The sequence below is a fragment of the Salmo salar genome, chromosome 07, assembly GCF_965601325.2.
Source record: "Salmo salar chromosome 07, fSalSal1, whole genome shotgun sequence".
In the NCBI taxonomy this organism is placed as follows: Eukaryota; Metazoa; Chordata; class Actinopteri; order Salmoniformes; family Salmonidae; genus Salmo; species Salmo salar.
The window spans coordinates 54,843,289-54,861,404 of NC_138297.1; the positions used below are offsets into that span (position 1 = coordinate 54,843,289).

At 40.7% G+C, this 18,116-nt stretch overlaps 1 pseudogene; it reads right to left on the reverse strand.

Moving 5' to 3' along the window:
* Nucleotides 1-189: 189 nt before the first annotated feature.
* Nucleotides 190-17,936, reverse strand: LOC145879948 (Ig kappa chain V region 3547-like; annotated as a pseudogene).
* Between the last annotated feature and the right edge of the window lie 180 nt (nt 17,937-18,116).

Below are 18,116 nucleotides of genomic sequence, written 5' to 3' on the forward strand. Positions count from 1 at the left end.
CCCTAAAGTTTCTAAAACTGTTTGAATGGTGTCTGTGAGTATAACAGAACTCATATGGCAGGCCAAAATCTGAGAAGGTTTCATTCAGGAAGTGGCCTGTCTGACAAGGTGTCGTTCTTCTTGTCTCTGTTTATTGAAGAGTGAGGATCTTAGCTGTCCCGTGACACTTCCTACGGCTGCCATAGGCTCTCAGAAGGCGGCAAAACGCTGAATCGTGGCTTTGCAGGCTCTGGCTGAAACAAAGTAGCGCGTTTGGGTAGTGGCTGGTTACAGTACTGTGAGACTCAGGCTCGTGCCCGCGTCGACCGAAACCTTTGTTTTCTTTCCTCTGTTTAGCTAAATGGACATTCCCGGTCGGAATATTATCGCTTTTTTACGAGAAAAATGGCATAAAAATGGATTTTAAACAGCGGTTGACATGCTTCGAAGTACGGTAATGGAATATTTAGATTTTTTTTGTCACGAATTGCGCCATGCGCACGACCCTTCTTTACCATTCGGATAGTGTCTGGGACGCACGAACAAAACGCCGCTATTCGGATATAACGATGGATTATTTTGGACCAAACCAACATTTGTTATTGAAGTAGCAGTCCTGGGAGTGCATTCTGACGAAGACAACAAAAGGTAATCAAACTTTTATAATAGTAAATCTGATATTGGTGAGTGCTAAACTTGCCGGGTGTCTAAATAGCTAGCCCGTGATGTCTGGGCTATGTACTTAGAATATTGCAAAATGTGCTTTCACCAAAAAGCTATTTTAAAATCGGACATATCGAGTGCATAGAGGAGTTCTGTATCTATAATTCTTAAAATAATTGTTATGCTTTTTGTGAACGTTTATGTAAGTAATTTAGTAAATTGTTAGCAAATTCCCCGGAAGTTTGCGGGGGGTATGCTAGTTCTGAACGTCACATGCTAATGTAAAAAGCTGTTTTTTGATATAAATATGAACTTGATTGAACAAAACATGCATGTATTGTATAACATAATGTCCTAGGGTTGTCATCTGATGAAGATCATCAAAGGTTAGTGCTGCATTTCGCTGTCTTCTGGGTTTTGGTGACATTATATGCTAGCTTGAAAAATGGGTGTCTGATTATTTCTGGCTTGGTACTCTGCTGACATAATCTAATGTTTTGCTTTCGCTGTAAAGCCTTTTTGAAATCGGACAGTGTGGTTAGATAAAGGAGAGTCTTGTCTTTAAAATGCTGTGAAATAGTCATATGTTTGAAAAATTGAAGTTTTTGTATTTTTGAGGAATTTGTAATTCGCGCCACGCCTATCATTGGATATTGGAGCAGGTGTTCCGCTAGCGTAACGTCTAGATGTAAGAGGTTTTAAGTTCTAGTTTTTCTATTTCTATGTTTTTTGGGGGGATGATCTCCAATTAGAGGCAGCTGGTACTCGTTGTCTTTAATTGGAGATCATACTTAATTAGGGTTTTTTTCCCACCTGTGTTTGTGGGTAGTTGTCTTCTGTTTAGTTTATGTACCTGACAGAACTGTGTGCTTTCATTTTTCTCTTTGTTATTTTTCCTTTAGTGTTTTGAGTTAATAAATATTCATCATGAGCAATCGACACGCTGCGCTTTGGTCCCCTCTCTACGACAGCCGTTACAATTAGTGTCACGCCCTGACCTTAGAGCCATTATATGGTTATTTGGTTAGGTCAGGGTGTGATATGGGTTGGGCATTCTGTTGTATATTTCTTTGTTTTGGCTGAGTAGGGTTCCCAATCAGAGGCAGCTGTCTATCGTTGACTCTGATTGGGAATCATACTTAGGTAGCCTTTTCCCACCTGTGTTTTGTGGGTAGTTTTCTGTTTCGTATCTGTACCTGACAGAACTGTGCACTTTCATTTCATTTTTTGGTATTTTTGTTTGAGTTTTTTTTTTTGTGAAAATAAAACATCATGAACACTTTCCACGCTGCGCTTTGGTCTCATTCCGACGACAGCCGTTACAATTAGTCCCTATTGTAATATACTAGTACCTCAGTACCCTCAGTCCCTATTGTATTATACTAGGACCTCAGTACTATCAGTCCCTATTGTATTATACTAGTACCTCAGTACTATTAGGGTGGTATTGAGAGTGCTCTGCCTATGAAGGTTCTCAATATTGTGTGAAGGAGGTTTTTGTACGGAGACTTCACCAGAACAATGTTATGAGATGTTATCATCTTCTCCAGAAAAAAATCTTATTTTTAGGCTATTTCTTTTTAGAGATTTTTGTGGACAGATCGGTGGATTGGTAGAGGGCAGAGTCACCGAAGTGAGAGAATTGTTCACATACCACCATGTTTATTTGGCAATAAAACCATAAGCATTCTAACATGTGATTAAAAAGAGCACATTTTGATATACTGTAATGAATATCACCTCATTTTTCTGTTGAAATTTAGCAATGACTATTTATATACCTGGGATACCTGGGATAGGATAAAGTAATCCTTTAACCCCCCCCCCCTAAAATATTTAGATGCACTATTGTAAAGTGGTTGTTCCACTGGATATCATAAGGTGAATGCACCAATTTGTAAGATGCTCTGGATAAGAGCGTCTGCTAAATTACTTAAATGTTAAATGTTCATAATATAAGCAACACTTTGTATTGCATTCATAGTAAATGTTAACACTGACATGGTTTGAAGGTGAACCTCATCTATAGCTCTGAATTATATTTTGAGGTCATTTTGGGCTTGTATCTCAGAGTCGATTTTACATAAATTCATATGGATATTTCATGTCTTATTTAAAATTGTGAATATTAAATGATACTGTATCCAGACTATATGAAGTGATTTTTTGTCTTGGACTAGTCTTCATCTGTGTCCAGGGAACCTCCTCCCAGTGTTCTGTTGCTCTTGATGTGCTAAACTGTAGAGCATGAATGTAACATACATTTATCTCCACTCCTCTCCTAATGTTATAGAGTAGTAGCTGACCCTCTCCCCTCTCCTCTTCTCCAGCTGGTCCCTCTGTCAGGCCTGCAGTGTCTTTGCTCCCCCCGTCCTCTGAGCATCTCTCCGGGGGCTCAGCCACACTGGCCTGCCTGCTGAGCTGCTACTCCCCACAGGGGGCGATGGTGAGCTGGGAGGTAGACGGGCGGAGGTGAAGGAGGGGAGCCTGACCACCACAGAGGAAGAGAAGGGCGGCCGCCGTAGCAGCACCCTGACCCTGAGCAAGGCACGCTGGGAAGAGGGAGAGGTGTACACCTGCAGGGTCGCCCACGACGACACCAGTGATTCGGCCGCCTTCCGGAGAAGTCACTGTAGTGTCTAAAAGCCATTGCTGGAGGCTAGAGAGTCCCCACATGGTGTTTGTGTTTTAGTGTTTTAGAGCTGAATGTTACAGTATAATAGTGAATAATATCAGTAGTGCTGTGTGATAAATGAACTATTTTGAGATTAAGTTGTACATGTCTTCTTGCCTCTAAGTTTAAATAAAGCTTGTTTTGATTGAAATATCACCCCAGGAGTTGATTTAAGTATGATTCCAGTGATCACTATCTCATGAATAGGCAGCACATTTCATACTAATTTATATCAATCAGCTTCTTTCATTATTTAACATTGTAGCATATAGCTAATCTCATGTTTTCAAACAGCGTTAAAAGGGCATCTGATCCAACAAATACTCTAATCATTTCTACAACTGAATGATCCAGTTATACTGTAGCATCAATACCAGTGATAATAATGAGTGACATTTGATAATAAACCTCTAAGATCTATTCTCAGAACTCACACTGCTAAACAGTTACTTTCCATAACATATGTATGCTTCCAATGCTTAATTCTTAATATGATTTTATTAAATTACATGTTTTAGCAATGGTTTTCAACAATATGTAGTGTAGACTACTCCATAAAATTCCCCCAGATCTTCTCTACCTCTAACCCCCTGGGGACAGAGTGAACATCTGGTGACAGTACTGCTCTACTCTGGGACAAGCAGAACCACACAGTCCTGTCTATGTAAATCTCAGTTTCACTCCCACAGCATTCAGTCTAGCAGATGAACAGTTTCACTGTCTGAAATACCCTGGACTGGGCCAGATGTGAGGGAGTGACTGGTTTTAACCTCTATGGTGGATGCAGGAAGGGAGACATAACAGATATGCCATAATATAATTAATGACAGAAAAAAGGTGTATTATACTTTATGTAGTATGTGTATATAGTAGTTGGATAGTATACATGTGTCTCATGGTTGAGTCCAGCATCAGGTCTCATTCACAGGTCTAGCAGTCAGTAACCTACTAAGGACAAAGAGTTAATATTTTGCTGTAGATAAATACATCCATTTAAATCAGACATTTGGTTGAGGTCCAAATGAGGACTTGTTTTGGTGTCTGAAGTAATGAAGAGGTCATAACACCTTTTGTTTGGCTTCTCATGATGACTGGTAATAGCTCCCATTTGACCTGTGTATCTACATTGTCCAGCAGACAAATGACAACTATCGTCTACACATGACTGTATCTTGTTGACTGTACCTAAGGCCTGTACAGTGCTGGGGGGAAAAAGTGTTCCAGTTCTCTGGCCCTTCCACTTGGAAGGAGCTTCAAAGGGACATGAAATTGCAGGAGCTCGTCTCTTTGACTGACTACTGTAGCTAGGGTAAAAACTATAGTGGACAATGAAGTGGGGGGCTGTCAATGTTTTGACCCCTAAATGCACCACATCTCCCCAAATAATTATTGCCTTCTCAATGTGTACATTTATGGTTTTGAACTGTAGTGCTTTGCATTTCATATTGTAATTGTGTGTAAAACCTTGTGTGCCACTATTTTGGTCAGGACTCTCTTGTAAAATATATGTTTAATCTCAATGAGACTAACCTGGGAAAATAAAGGTAAAATAAATACAAACATTTTGTTCCAAAATATCACACTTTTTAAGTGAACTTTTAGGTCATGACAAATATAATTAGTTAAAACCATGATAATGATGATGTGGAACATGTGATCAATGATGCTTTCTAACCTTATTCAATGTTTCCTCTACTGATCAGTGTTCCATGTCACTGTCTCTTCCCCCTCAGCACCTGTAGTAGGTCCCAGCTGTAGCAGTACAGTCACTGTGCAGTCTGACTGAGGGAGGTTTTTGTACGGCTCTGTATCACTGTGTGAACACCCAGACACTGTTGGGGTAGTGTAAACTCTGACAGTAGTAATCTCCTGCATCTTCAGCCTGGACTCCACTGATGGTCAGAGTGAAGTCACTCCCAGATCCACTACCACTGAATCTAGATGGAGTCCCAGTGAACTTGTTGTTTATCTGATAAATGAGGAGTTTAGGAGCTTCTCCAGATCTCTGTAGGTACCAGGCTAAGTAATTACTGTATATACTACTGCTGAGTTTACAGCCAATGTTGACTGTCTCTCCAGTGCCAACAGCTTTCACTGCAGGTGTCTGAGTCAGAGTGTACTGTCCTCGGGATTCTGAATATTGAGTGGTGAGAGAAACAAACAAAACAATTAATATATTTACCCTGAGATAAGCATGACTACTTACTCAATTATCATTACTTAGATAATCATCATACTTATACCTTGTATGAATAAAGCAAGAGTCCAGATGAAGATGGTGATAAAAGTCATGGTTGTTGTGGGTTCTGTTGTCATGAAGGACAGCTTTCAGTCAGGAAGTGTTAAACTCACAGGAATATAAACCCTCCCAGAGCACTGAAGCATGTTTTGTCTATGCAAAGTGTCCAATCTATGCAAACAGGGGTGTATTCATTTCTGCCGGTTCTGTTGCAAAATGTTTCTTAAAAGGGAGCGAACAGAACGAAACAGGGTTGGACCTATCTGAATTTTTCCAATTGCAACTCTCGTTTTCTTCTGTTTGTTTCTTTTTTTTAACAAAAAAAACAGGACGTGACCACTACAATACCAATGTCCAAGCAGGGCACAAATTGGGATATCAAGAATAGTTAAATGGACAATAATTAATAATATAAAAAAAACAACATAAAACCAAACATCAGTAAGAGAAAACAACAACATAAAGAAAAAGTAGAATAAAACATTTTAATATTATTCCCAGTTACACCACATTAGAAATTGACTTCAGTTACATCCATTATGACCTCTAAAGTTCATTAAGCCGAGCAATAAAGTATCCGTTTGGTTCTTAAACGGTAAACGGTTTCCGTAATGAATACACCCCCAGAGGTGTATTCACTAGGAACCTAACAGAACCTAACGGAACCTAACGGAACCAAACAGAAGCAAACAGTAGCAAAAGGAACAAAACGGGGAGGGACCTAGCGGAATTTGTCCAATAGAAACTCACGTATTCGTTTCAAATCTTTACACAATGCAAAACGTTTTGCTACAGTGTACAACTAATACATACACCCCAGACTGTCTTAGTCCCACAGAGACATTGTAATTGAAGAGATCTGTGTGAGCAAGAGCATTTTTAAGCGGTGGGGCTGATTGCCCAGCCAATCATGGTCTTGCTTGGTAAACAAGCCTCAGCTGGGCTCAATTCAAGGCTGGAAAGGCACTGGAAGGTTCGAGCAGGGCGTTGCAGGAGAGACGTTTTGTGTTGACTGCACCACAGGTCATTTCAGGACAGTGTTTCCCAAACCTCTCTTCAAGTCTCCCCAGAAAGTCCACTTACAGTATTCGACGTGTTCCAGAATTAGCACAGCTTATTCAAATGGTCACCTATTTAGCAAGCCCCTCATTAGATAAATCATCTGTACTAATTCTGGAATAAAATCAAATGTGGACTTCCTCAAGTACTTAAGGAGAGGTTTGGGAAACACTGTTTTAGGGATTAGGTGTTATAATCATGTTATACCATCTCAATAAATATAGTAGATTTTGACAGAGGGATCTTACAGAGACTGGAGGTTATATTCTGAAATATTGTGAGACATTACTATTGAACATATACAGATTCCTTTCAGCATATTGTGTGACATGTTGAAGCAATGTTTGCATTTTAACTCTTTCAGGTTGACCATAACAAAATGGGAGGAATATTTTTGTGTCATGACGTTGCCCTGTTGGCGGGAAGTTTATGGCCCCCCTGCCATGAATACCTTTCCCCCTTTTTCTCTCCACTCTACAGAATGGACTCTTGGAAAGCCTTTTTGTTAACATAGAGAGAGTATTTGTAACATCAAAAGCTCGGGGAAAATAACAATCTTTATGTAATCCAACCAGTTGAAAGTGTCCGTTGGTACTTAAAGAATATGATGTCAGATCAGTTGTCGTCTGAGACATTATTACTGATGATAGGACGACATAAACTGTGTCTTGGGAAGTCTACACATTCTAGATATCAGATTCACATGGAATTGTTGTGCAATTTAAATGTTTAAATATGAAACTATTTGTGAAATGATTAAATGTAATTTTAGCTTCTAAATGAGAGAATTGTTTTCATGAGTGAACATTGATCACTCAGTGGCCACGCCCAAGTGAACAGGCATTGGTTGTGAACTATGAAACACACCCTTCTCTCCCCCACTACAAAAGCCCATTGGCGAAAGTCAACCTCTTATGTTCCCGATGACGTGAGGACTGCTGTTCATACGTTTAGAAGGGCTATTATCAACTACAGAACTAAGCCAACCTCAGCGTGAGCTCTGGTTGCGAATGGTTGAACGACATCAACTTAACTAAATTAACATTGTGTTCCCAATGACGTGAGGATTGATGTCTATACGTTTAAAAGGGCGAATTTCAACGTGGAAGTGACGATCGCCACGCTGGAAGAATGAATGTGACTACACCAGCCAAAATATAGCATGAGCTTAAAATATGGTGACTTGGTATGAACTTTGAACTCTTATTCACTAAAGAAGTGATACATCCTAGACGTCGAGTTATCAGCAGCAGCTGTGAATGTGCGTGGCCTGGGAAGGGATGGAGAATCTCTTCGAAACGACAGGGTGCTACATCGTATCCATCGTACCACCAGACAACAGGGTACGGCAACGTGCACGTTCTATCACCAGACGACAGGGCACTAGAACGTATCCGTTCTACCAAGGACAAGGGAGATCTCTGCTGGGCAGCCCAGCCTTCCATCTTTGACCAATCTATCGAAGCGCAGCTCAGAGTAAATATATTTCTTGCATTTTCCTTTTCCGAATGGGCGGATATTTAGAATGCATAAGATTCTGTATTTACGATAGCATAGCTTCAGAAGGTCCGATAGAGACCCAATCCTTTTGTTCCTCAGTCGTCCCGTGCTTTCAATCAAACCCAACCCCCCTTCTTTGTGTAACCAGCCGTCATATCGGTTTTGCCCGATATGTTCTTTTATGACATAATTAGTAATCAATGTATGATCCATCCTGTGCATATGTAATTCTGTGTGATAATTTAGGTATTTAGTAAATAAATAATTAAACCACATTTTGTATAGCTGATTCAACTTGTTAGCCAGGGTTCGTGAAGATAACCAAGAATTTTACGAGGTTCCGATGAGACTGAATATGGTGATGATTAATAATTGACTGCTATTGATATAAAAGATTACCAGGTCTTTAAGAATTTATTCGGAAGACAACAGCTCTATAAACATTCTTCCGTGGTGCCCCGACTTCCTAGTTAATGACATTTACATGTTTAGTTTAATCAGGTAATATTAATAACTGAGAAATTATTTTATAAAATAGCATGTCATATCATTTAATCCATAGTAAAAACACGACATATGTAATCTGGACATACGGTTGTTACCACTTAAGGAATGATTTAACATGAGGGTGGATAAGTTGACATAATAGTCATCGTCACTGATATATTTATCTCAGTGTATTTTAGTTCCATTGGAGGCTACTCAGAGGAGGAAGGGGAGGATCATCCTCCTCAATGAATTTCATAAAAATATAAATAGTTAAACATTTAAAGGTTATCCTTTTTAGATAAAACTATACAAAATCTATGCACATGTCACATATTTTATTTTATAAAAACACATTGTTTTGCAATGAAGGTCTACAGTAGCCTCAACAGCACTCTGTAGGGTAGCACCATGGTGTAGCCGGAGGACAGCAAACTTCCGTCCTCCTCTGGGTACATTGACTTCAGTACAAAACCTAGGAGGCTCATGGTTCTCACCCCCTTCCATAGACTTACACAGTAATTATGACAACTTCCGGAGGACATCCTCCAACCTATCAGAGCTCTTGCAGCATGAACTGTCATGTTGTCCACCCAATCAGAGGATCAGAGAATGAATCTAGTACTGAAAGCATATGCTACAACTAGCTAGCACTGCAGTGCATAACATGTGGTGAGTATTTGACACAAAGAGAGAGAAAGACATAAGTTAAACCTCTTACATCTAGGCGTTCCGCTAGCAGAACCCCGTTCTGCCAGCGGAACCCCTAGCCAACAGCCAATGCGAAATACAAAACCTCAAAAATCCAATAATTTCAATTTTTCAAACATACGACTATTTTACACCATTTGAAAGATAAACCTCTCCTGAATCCAACCACGTTATCCGATTTCAAAAAGGCTTTACAGCGAAAGCAAAACATTAGATTATGTTAGGAGAGTACATAGACCAAAATAACCACACAGCTATTTTCCAAGCAAGCATATATGTCAATAAAACCCAAAACACAGCTAAATGAAGCACTAACCTTTGATGATCTTCATCAGATGACACTCCTAGGACATTATGTTATACAATACATGTATGTTTTGTTCAATCAAGTTCATATTTATATCCAAAAACAGCTTTTTACATTGGCGCGTGATGTTCAGAAAATGTATTCCCACCAAAAACTTCCGGTGAATTTACAAAAATACTCATCATAAACGTTGACAAATTCATAACAATTATTTTAAGAATTATGGATACAGAACTCCTTTATGCAATCGCTGTGTCAGATTTTAAAATAGCTTTTTGGTGAAAGCACATTTTTCAATATTCTGAGTACATAGCTCGCCATCACGGCGAGCTATTCAGACACCCGCCAAGTTCGGGGCAACCTAAACTCAGAATTAGTATTAGAAATATTGTATTACCTTTGCTGATCTTTGTCAGAATGCACTCCCAGGACTGCTACTTCCACAAGAAATGTTTTTGTTCGAAATAATCCATAGTTATGTCCAAATACCTCCGTTTTGTTCGTGCGTTCAGGTCACTATCCAAAGGGTAATGCACAAGTGCATTTCGAGACACAAAAAGTCAAAATGTTCCATTACCGTACTTAGAAGCATGTCAAACGCTGTTTAAAATACATTTTTATGGTATTTTGAACGTAAAATTGCGATAACATTCCAACCGGACAATAGTGTATTCATTCAAGGAGGAAAAGAAAAAACAGCGTGCTCGCAGGAACGCACATATCCAATCTCTTTGTCCCCAGGCAGTCCACTCAGAAACTGAGCTACTATACTCTGCCCAGTGACAGGGGAATGCTCAAAACACTTTCTGAAGGCTTTAGACAGCCAATGGAAGCCTTAGAAAGTGCAACGTAACAGCACAGATATTGTAGTTTCGAATGGGACTAGAAAGAAGAAATACATTTCTCAGATCCTACACTTCCTGGTTGACTTTTTCTCAGGTTTTTGCCTGCCATGTGAGTTCTGTTATACTCACAGACACCATTCAAACAGTTTTCGAAACGTCAGAGTGTTTTCTATCCAAATCTACTAATAATATGCATATTCTCGTTTCTGGGCCAGAGTAGTAACCAGTTTAAATCGGGTACGTTTTTTCATCCGGCCGTGAAAATACTGCCCCTATCCATATCAGGTTAAACAGTTTTGAACAAATTAATTTATAAAAAATGAAGGATGAGCGAGAGAGAGAGAGAGAGAGAGAGAGAGAGAGAGAGAGAGATAGCTATATTTCATAATTTTTTTCACTTTCACTTTCACTTACTTGGCTATCTAGCAAATGCAGCAAGCTAGTTTTGCCTACTCAAACACCCGGCTCAAACAGAGGGATGCTATGTTAGCTAGCTGGCTATGACTGCCAGTCAGGGAAGAGTGAGAGTTTTGGCTAATGTGGCTACCCTTTATAGCCTGCAGGCCCAGGTGCGCCAAATAAGCTCTGCCTACTGGCCTCCTTATTTATAAAAACACCCAGCTAAACCCCCAGACACACCTCTGCCCTTAAGGCTGCCCCTCCCTCTCTCACCTCAGCAACCTTGGATCCTAAGGAGCACTTTAAGAGTGAGAGAAAGAGAGACAGAACCGGGGAAGCAAGAGGGAGACAGAAGAGCACAGGCAAGTTATCCAAAACAATGACAAAAACTACGGCATTGAGGCACGGGACAAGGCATCGGCAAGGACATTTTCTTTGCCCTTAATAAGACGAATGTCCAAATTGTACAGCTGCAAAAACAGATCCCACCTCAAATCTCCCTTGCTCTAGGAGACAATGGGATGTGGCAGTTCACTTTTAGAAGATCGAACTTGCTCACAAATTTTGCAGAACCCACTTGATCAACACAATCCTCCAAACAAGGAAGAGGAAAGGAACCAGGCTACGTAATGTTGTTAACTTTACGATAGTCTGTGCATGGCCTAAAAGATGCATCAGGCTTCTTGACTAACAGATAAGGTGAAGCCCAACTGGAACAAGAATGTTCAGCAATATCGTTATCCAACATGTACTTGACTTCTGCATCTAAGTGCCTGCACTTGTCAGTTGAACACGATGGAAGCACTGTCTTATTGGCTGAGCAGCTCCAACATCAACATCATGCTCAATGAGATGAGTACGAGAGAGCGTATCAGAAAACAGAGCAGGATTACTGTCAATACGTTTACCTCAATAGAGCATGCAAATTCCCAGTGGTGGAAAAAGTACTCAGTTGTCATACTTGAGTTAAAGTAAAGATACATCAATAGAAAATGACTCAAGTAAAAGTGAAAGTCAACCAGTAAAATACTACTTGAGTAAAAGTCTAAAAGTATTTTGTTTAAAATATACTTAAGTATCAAAGGTAAATGGAATTGCTAAAATGTACATAAATATCAGAAGCAAAAGTATAAATAATTTCACATTCCTTATATTAGGCAAACCAGACAGAACTATATATATATTTTCTTTTTATTGACGGATAGCAAGGGGTAAACTCCAACACTCAGACATAATTTACAAACGAAGCAGTTGTGTTTAATGAGTCTGCCATATCAGAGGCAGTAGGGATGACCAGGGATGTTCTCTTGATACGTGTGTGAATTGGACCATTTTTCCTGTCAAAATGTAACGAGTACTTTGGGTGGCAGGGAAAATGTATGGAGTAAAAAGTACATTATTTTCTTTAGGAATGTAGTGAAGCGAATGTAAAAGTTAGCAAAAATATAAATAGTAACGTAAAGTACAGATATCCCCCAAAAACTACTTAAGTAGTACTTTAAAGTATTTTTACACCACTGTAAATTCCCCAAAGTTCTGAAATTTTAAATGGCCTTGAAAAACACCATCATCAGGAGCTGAACTCTCCTCCTCATACAACATATGAGGTGAAACGGACTCTAGGGCAACTGAGAATGCAGAAAGGACAGAACCAACTCTAAGTGAACTATCACCTAACTTAACAGGAGTTGATGCCGATGAACGAGAGTAGTAAGTTTTCAACAAATTCACATGAAAAAGTTGGGTGGCCTTCCTGCGCTTAGGAATTGCAATCAGACAGTTCTGTTCAGACACTTTGCGCACCTCCGTGAAAGGACCAGTGAACTTAACCTGCAAAGAAGAACCTACAAATAGGTAAAAGAGCTAAAACTTGGTCACCAGAGCTAAATTGTCTACGCTCAGACCGACAGTCATAAATATGCTTAATCTTTACTTGTGCCCTTTCCAGTTTCTCTTTTGCCATTTCAGCAGCAGAGCACAGTCTATTACGAACACCATTGACATAATCAAGTAAATTTAGTGGTGGCTCTACTGTTCCCCAGCTGTCCTGCAACACAGCCAGAGAGCCACGCGCTGCATGTCCAAAAAACAGATCATTTAGACTAAATCCTTTACTCTCCTGGGCAACTTCTCTAGCTGCCAACAGTAACCATGGCAAACCAACACTGGAACTCTTCCAAGTCAAGGTACAGTGCCTTCAGGAAAGTATTTAGAGCCAATGACTTTTTCGTTCACGTTTTGTTACGTTACAGCCTTATTCTAAAATGGATTAAATCGTTTTTCTTCTTCATCAATCTACACACAATACCCTGTAATGACAAAGCAAAAACTGTTTTTTAGAATTTGTTGCACCTTTGGCGGCGGTTACAGCCTCAAGTCTTCTTGGGTATGTGTAATGGAAATTATATGATTAAAGGTTTGACTAAATGATTTCACTCAGAAACCATATAACCTGTTGAAATGTATTCGAAATTATAAGGCTATAATAATGGGTTAAAAACTATATTCCAATTCTGTGTGTGAGTAAGACACTGTTACTATTTCAAAATGAACAGGGCATAGTTGATAAGACGACCCTGTGAGAGGAACAGGAACAGGGCCTCCCTAAGTTATGGAGGGGAACAACTGCCTGAAAACGGCTAGGTTGGCAAAAGATAAGGAGACAGGTGGTCTGGGTACTGTGGAAAAATACAACCGCCCAAAGCGGGGTGGAGTTCTCTACTGATGTAAGTTTATTTGTGTGTGTGTGTGTGTGTGTGTGTGTGTGTGTGTGTGTGTGTGTGTGTGTGTGTGTGTGTGTGTGTGTGTGTGTGTGTGTGTGTGTGTGTGTGTGTGTGTGTGTGTGTGTGTGTGTGTGTGTGTGTGTGTGTGTGTGTTTGTGGTAATATAAAAGGCTGTGTGCATTGTATGAATTTCAGAGCTCTCATAAATCATGGTTTTGACCCTTGTAGGCTGGGTATCCATCTGCTTCATTCAACCAGAATCTTACACAGTCTGGGGGGGCAGACTGAGTAGTTTCATTGAAGTTCGGTTTAAGAACATTGATAACTTAATTATCGTAACAGTATGACTCTACAAGCTTGGCACACCTGTATTTGGGAGTTTCTTCCATTCTTCTCAGCAGATCCTCTCAAGCTCTGTCAGGTTGGATGGGGAGTGTTGCTGCAAAGCTATTTTCAGGTCTCTCCAGAGATGTTTGATTGGGTTCAAGTCCAGGCTCTGGATGGGCCACTCAAGGACATTAAGAGACTTGTCCTGAAGCCACTCCTACGTTGTCTTGGTTGTGTACTTAGGGTTGTTGTCCTGTTGGAAAGTGAACCTTCGCCCCAGTCTGAGGTCCTGAGCACTCTGGAGCAGGTTGTCATCAAGGATCTCTCTGTACTTTGCTCCATTCATATTTGCCTCGATCCAGATTAGTCTCCCAATCCCTGCCGCTAAAAAACATCCCCACAGCATGATGCTGCCACCAACATGCTTCACCGTAGGATGGTGCCAGGTTTCCTCCAGATGTGACGCTTGGCATTCAGGCCAGAGTTCAATCTTGGTTTCATCAGACTAGAGAATCTTGTTTCTCGTGGTCTGAGAGTCTTTAGGAGCCTTTTGGCAAACTCCAAGCGGGATGTCATGTGCCTTTTACCGATGAGTGGCTTCCGTCTGGCCACTCTACCATAAAGGCCTAATTGGGGGGGTTCTACAGAAATGGTTGTCCTTCTGGAAGGTTATCCCATCTCCACAGAGGAAGTCTGGAGCTCTGTCAGGGTGACCATCGGGTTCAGTTTGGCCGGGCAGCCAGCTCTAGGAAGAGTCTTGGTGGTTCCAAACTTTTCCATATAAGAATGATGGAGGTCCCTGTGTTCTTGCGGACCTTCAACGCTGCAGACATGTTTTGGTACCCCTCCCCAGTTCTGTGCCTAGACACAATCCTGTCTCTGAGTTCTATGGACACTTACATCGACCTCATGGCTTGGTTTTGCTCTGACATGCACTGTCAATTGTGGGACCTTATATAGACAGGTGTGTGCCTTTCCAAATCATGCCCAATCAATTGAATTTACCACAGTTTGACTCTAATCAAGTTTTAGAAACATCTCAAGGATGACCAATGGAAACAGGATTCATCTGAGCTCAATTTTGAGTCTCATAGCAAAGGGTCTGAATACTTATGTAAATATGGTATTTTTGTTTTTAGTTTTGAATAAATTAGCAAACATTTCTAAAAACTGTTTCCACTTCGTTATAATGGGGTATTGTGTGTAGATTGCTGAAGAAATGGTTTTATTTAAACCATTTTAGAACAAGGCTGTAACATAACAAAATGTGGAAGAAGTCAAGGGGTTTGAATACTTTCCGAATGCATTGTAAGCTTTTAGTTTGACTAATGTATTGCCACTGGGGCCTGCTGGTGTAACTGCTAAACTGCTTTCTGACTGTACACTGTACTGCATGATTGTAGCGGGTTTACTAACGCGTTAGTTATATTAGCTATGTTGACTATGACGTTACTTTAGCTAATATGGTGAGCTAGCTGCGGTTATGATATGAAGGTTTGGCTAGGAAAGGTTTTTTCACCTGGTCACAGACAGCTGATATGTTGAACATTGAAGTCCACTATGCGAGAATGAATACAACGACCTGTTTGTATGTGGCTACGAAAGTGAACTGTTTGCATGTGATCAGGGGTGTATTCATTCCGCCGATTCTGTTGAAAAAATTTCTTAAATGGAAGGAAACGGAGCGAAACAGGAGTAAACATACATGAATTTGTCCATTAGAAACTATTGTTTTCTGTCACGCCTGCTCCCGCTCTTCCTCCCCCTGGCGCTCGAGGGCGCCAGGATCTCCAGCATTACACACTCAAGCCACCATCAGTACGCACACCTGCCTTCCCCCCTGTCACACGCATCAGCGATCATTTGACTCACGTGTACTCAGTTACTTGTGTCATTGCCTTCCCTATATCTGTCTGTTCCCAAGCTCTGTTCCCTGCTTCGGGATTTATTGTCTCATGTCCGTGTTCCGACACTGTTCCTGTCTTGCTTCCTTGTCTGTTCCCTAATAAATGTCTGACTCCCCGTACCTGCTTCTCCTGTCCGGCTTCAGTCCTTACAGTTTGCAACTGTTGGACTAATGATTACACCCTAGGTCAGCAAGAGTGTGCAAGGCAGTATTGAATGTGTCACTGTCTGTCCATGTGTCCCTGTCACCACAAATCTTTCTCTCGAGCTGTGTTCACCTACGTTGAATTCATAGGCTAGGTTGTAGGAACCTCATGATGGGTATAGGGAAAATGCAAGAAATATTTAGTAGCCTAAACCAATCTATGTTAAACTGGGTGAATGGAATATCAATGACAGTCATCCAATATGCTGTAATAGAAATAAGGCCAATACACATACAAAAAAATAATCATGCTCCCTCATCTTAAATGGCACCGACCGCCACTGTTTAGTTCAGTCAGTGGTCCATGTCACTGTCTCTTCCCCCTGGCTGAACATCTGGTGACAGTGCTGGTCTATTCTGGGACAAGCAGAACCACCCAGCCCTGTCTATGTAAATCTCAGTTTCACTCCGACAGCTACTAGTCTAGCACTTGACCAGTGTCACTCGCTGACACCCTGGACTGGGACTGATGTGAGGGAGGTGACTGATTTTAACCTCTATGGCGGATTCAGGGAGGGACATATATGTCACGACTTCCACCGAAGGTGGCTCCTCTCCCCGTTTGGGCGGAGCTCGGCGGTCGTCGTCGCCGGCCTACTAGCTGCCACCAATCCCATTTTCCTTTTCATTTAGTTCTGTCTGGTTTTACACACCTGTGTCTTGTTTTTCTGATTTCGGTGGGTTTATATTTCCCCGCTGCAGGTTAGGCTGTGCGGGATTATTTGCTGTAGGGTACATGTAAGGTGTTTACCATGGACATATTGCTTGTGGCTAGCGGAGTCAAGGTTTCTCCCCTGTGTGTGTCGTTGCGCTTTCGGAGCGCCCAATTAAACTGTTGATTTTCCTGGAACCCTTCTGCTCTCCTGCTCCTGATTCCACACACCCCCCTCCATCGAGAGGCATTGTTACAACATAACAGATAAGGCACCAAGTAATTGATGACAGATAAAAAAAATATTATACTTTACGATGATAGTGTGTAGTGTATGTCTCTACGTAAATGTGTCTCATGTTTGAGCCCAGCATCATGTCTCATTCACAGATCATGAAAAGGGTTAATACATGCTAGATGATCACATCAATATTTGGTTGTGAAGTGCATGTAGGGATTTGGTTTGAGGGGCTGATGATGATTTAACATCATTTTTCTTTTACTTCTGTAGATCTTACTCTGCATATGGACTGGTAATGTGTTTCAAAACGTCTCATAACTTTTGTACACACTTTCAGTTCATTACCAATATAACCAGTTACAACCATGATGATGATATAAATGATGATGATGATGATGAGGACGATAATGAGGACGTTGGAGAACGTGTGATTTGTATCATGCGTTCTAATCATATTCAAAGTTTTTGTACGACTCTATCACCGTGTGAACACATGACCACTGCTATGGTAACTCTGACAGTAGTAATCTCCTAAATCTTCAGTCTGGACTCCACTGATGGTCAGAGTGAAGTCACTCCCAGATCCACTGCCACTGAATCTAGATGGAGTCCCAGACTGAAGTGTTGTAGCATAGTAAATAAGGAGTTCAGGAGCTCCTCCAGGTTTCTGTTGGTACCAGGATAGGTAGTTATTAGAATACACATTACTGCTGGTTTTACAGTTGAGAGAGACTGTCTCTCCTGGGACAACAGCTTTCACTGCAGGAGTCTGAGTCACAGTGTACTGTCCTCTGGATTCTGGAAAATATAATAAAAACATTTATATTAAATAAATGTTACATGTTGTAATGAATAGCTCTGAATAGAAATATTAACATGAATATACTGTATGTTATACCTTTGTGTAGATGTAATTATTTTTAAACAACAAATTCCAAAAACTGTAACCTTGAAAGCAGAAAGCAAGTGTCCAGATGAAGATGGTGATAAAAGTCATGGTTGTTGTGGGTTCTGTTGTCATGAAGGACAGCTCTCAGTCATGAAGTGTTAAACTCACAGGGCTATAAACACTACCAGATCACTGAAGCATGTGCTGTCTATGCAGAGCATCATCACTATGCAAACAGACTTTATTGATCCCCAGGGAAACTGTAGTTGAAGATCTCTTCTTCTTCTTCTTCTTCTTCTTTGGGATTGGATT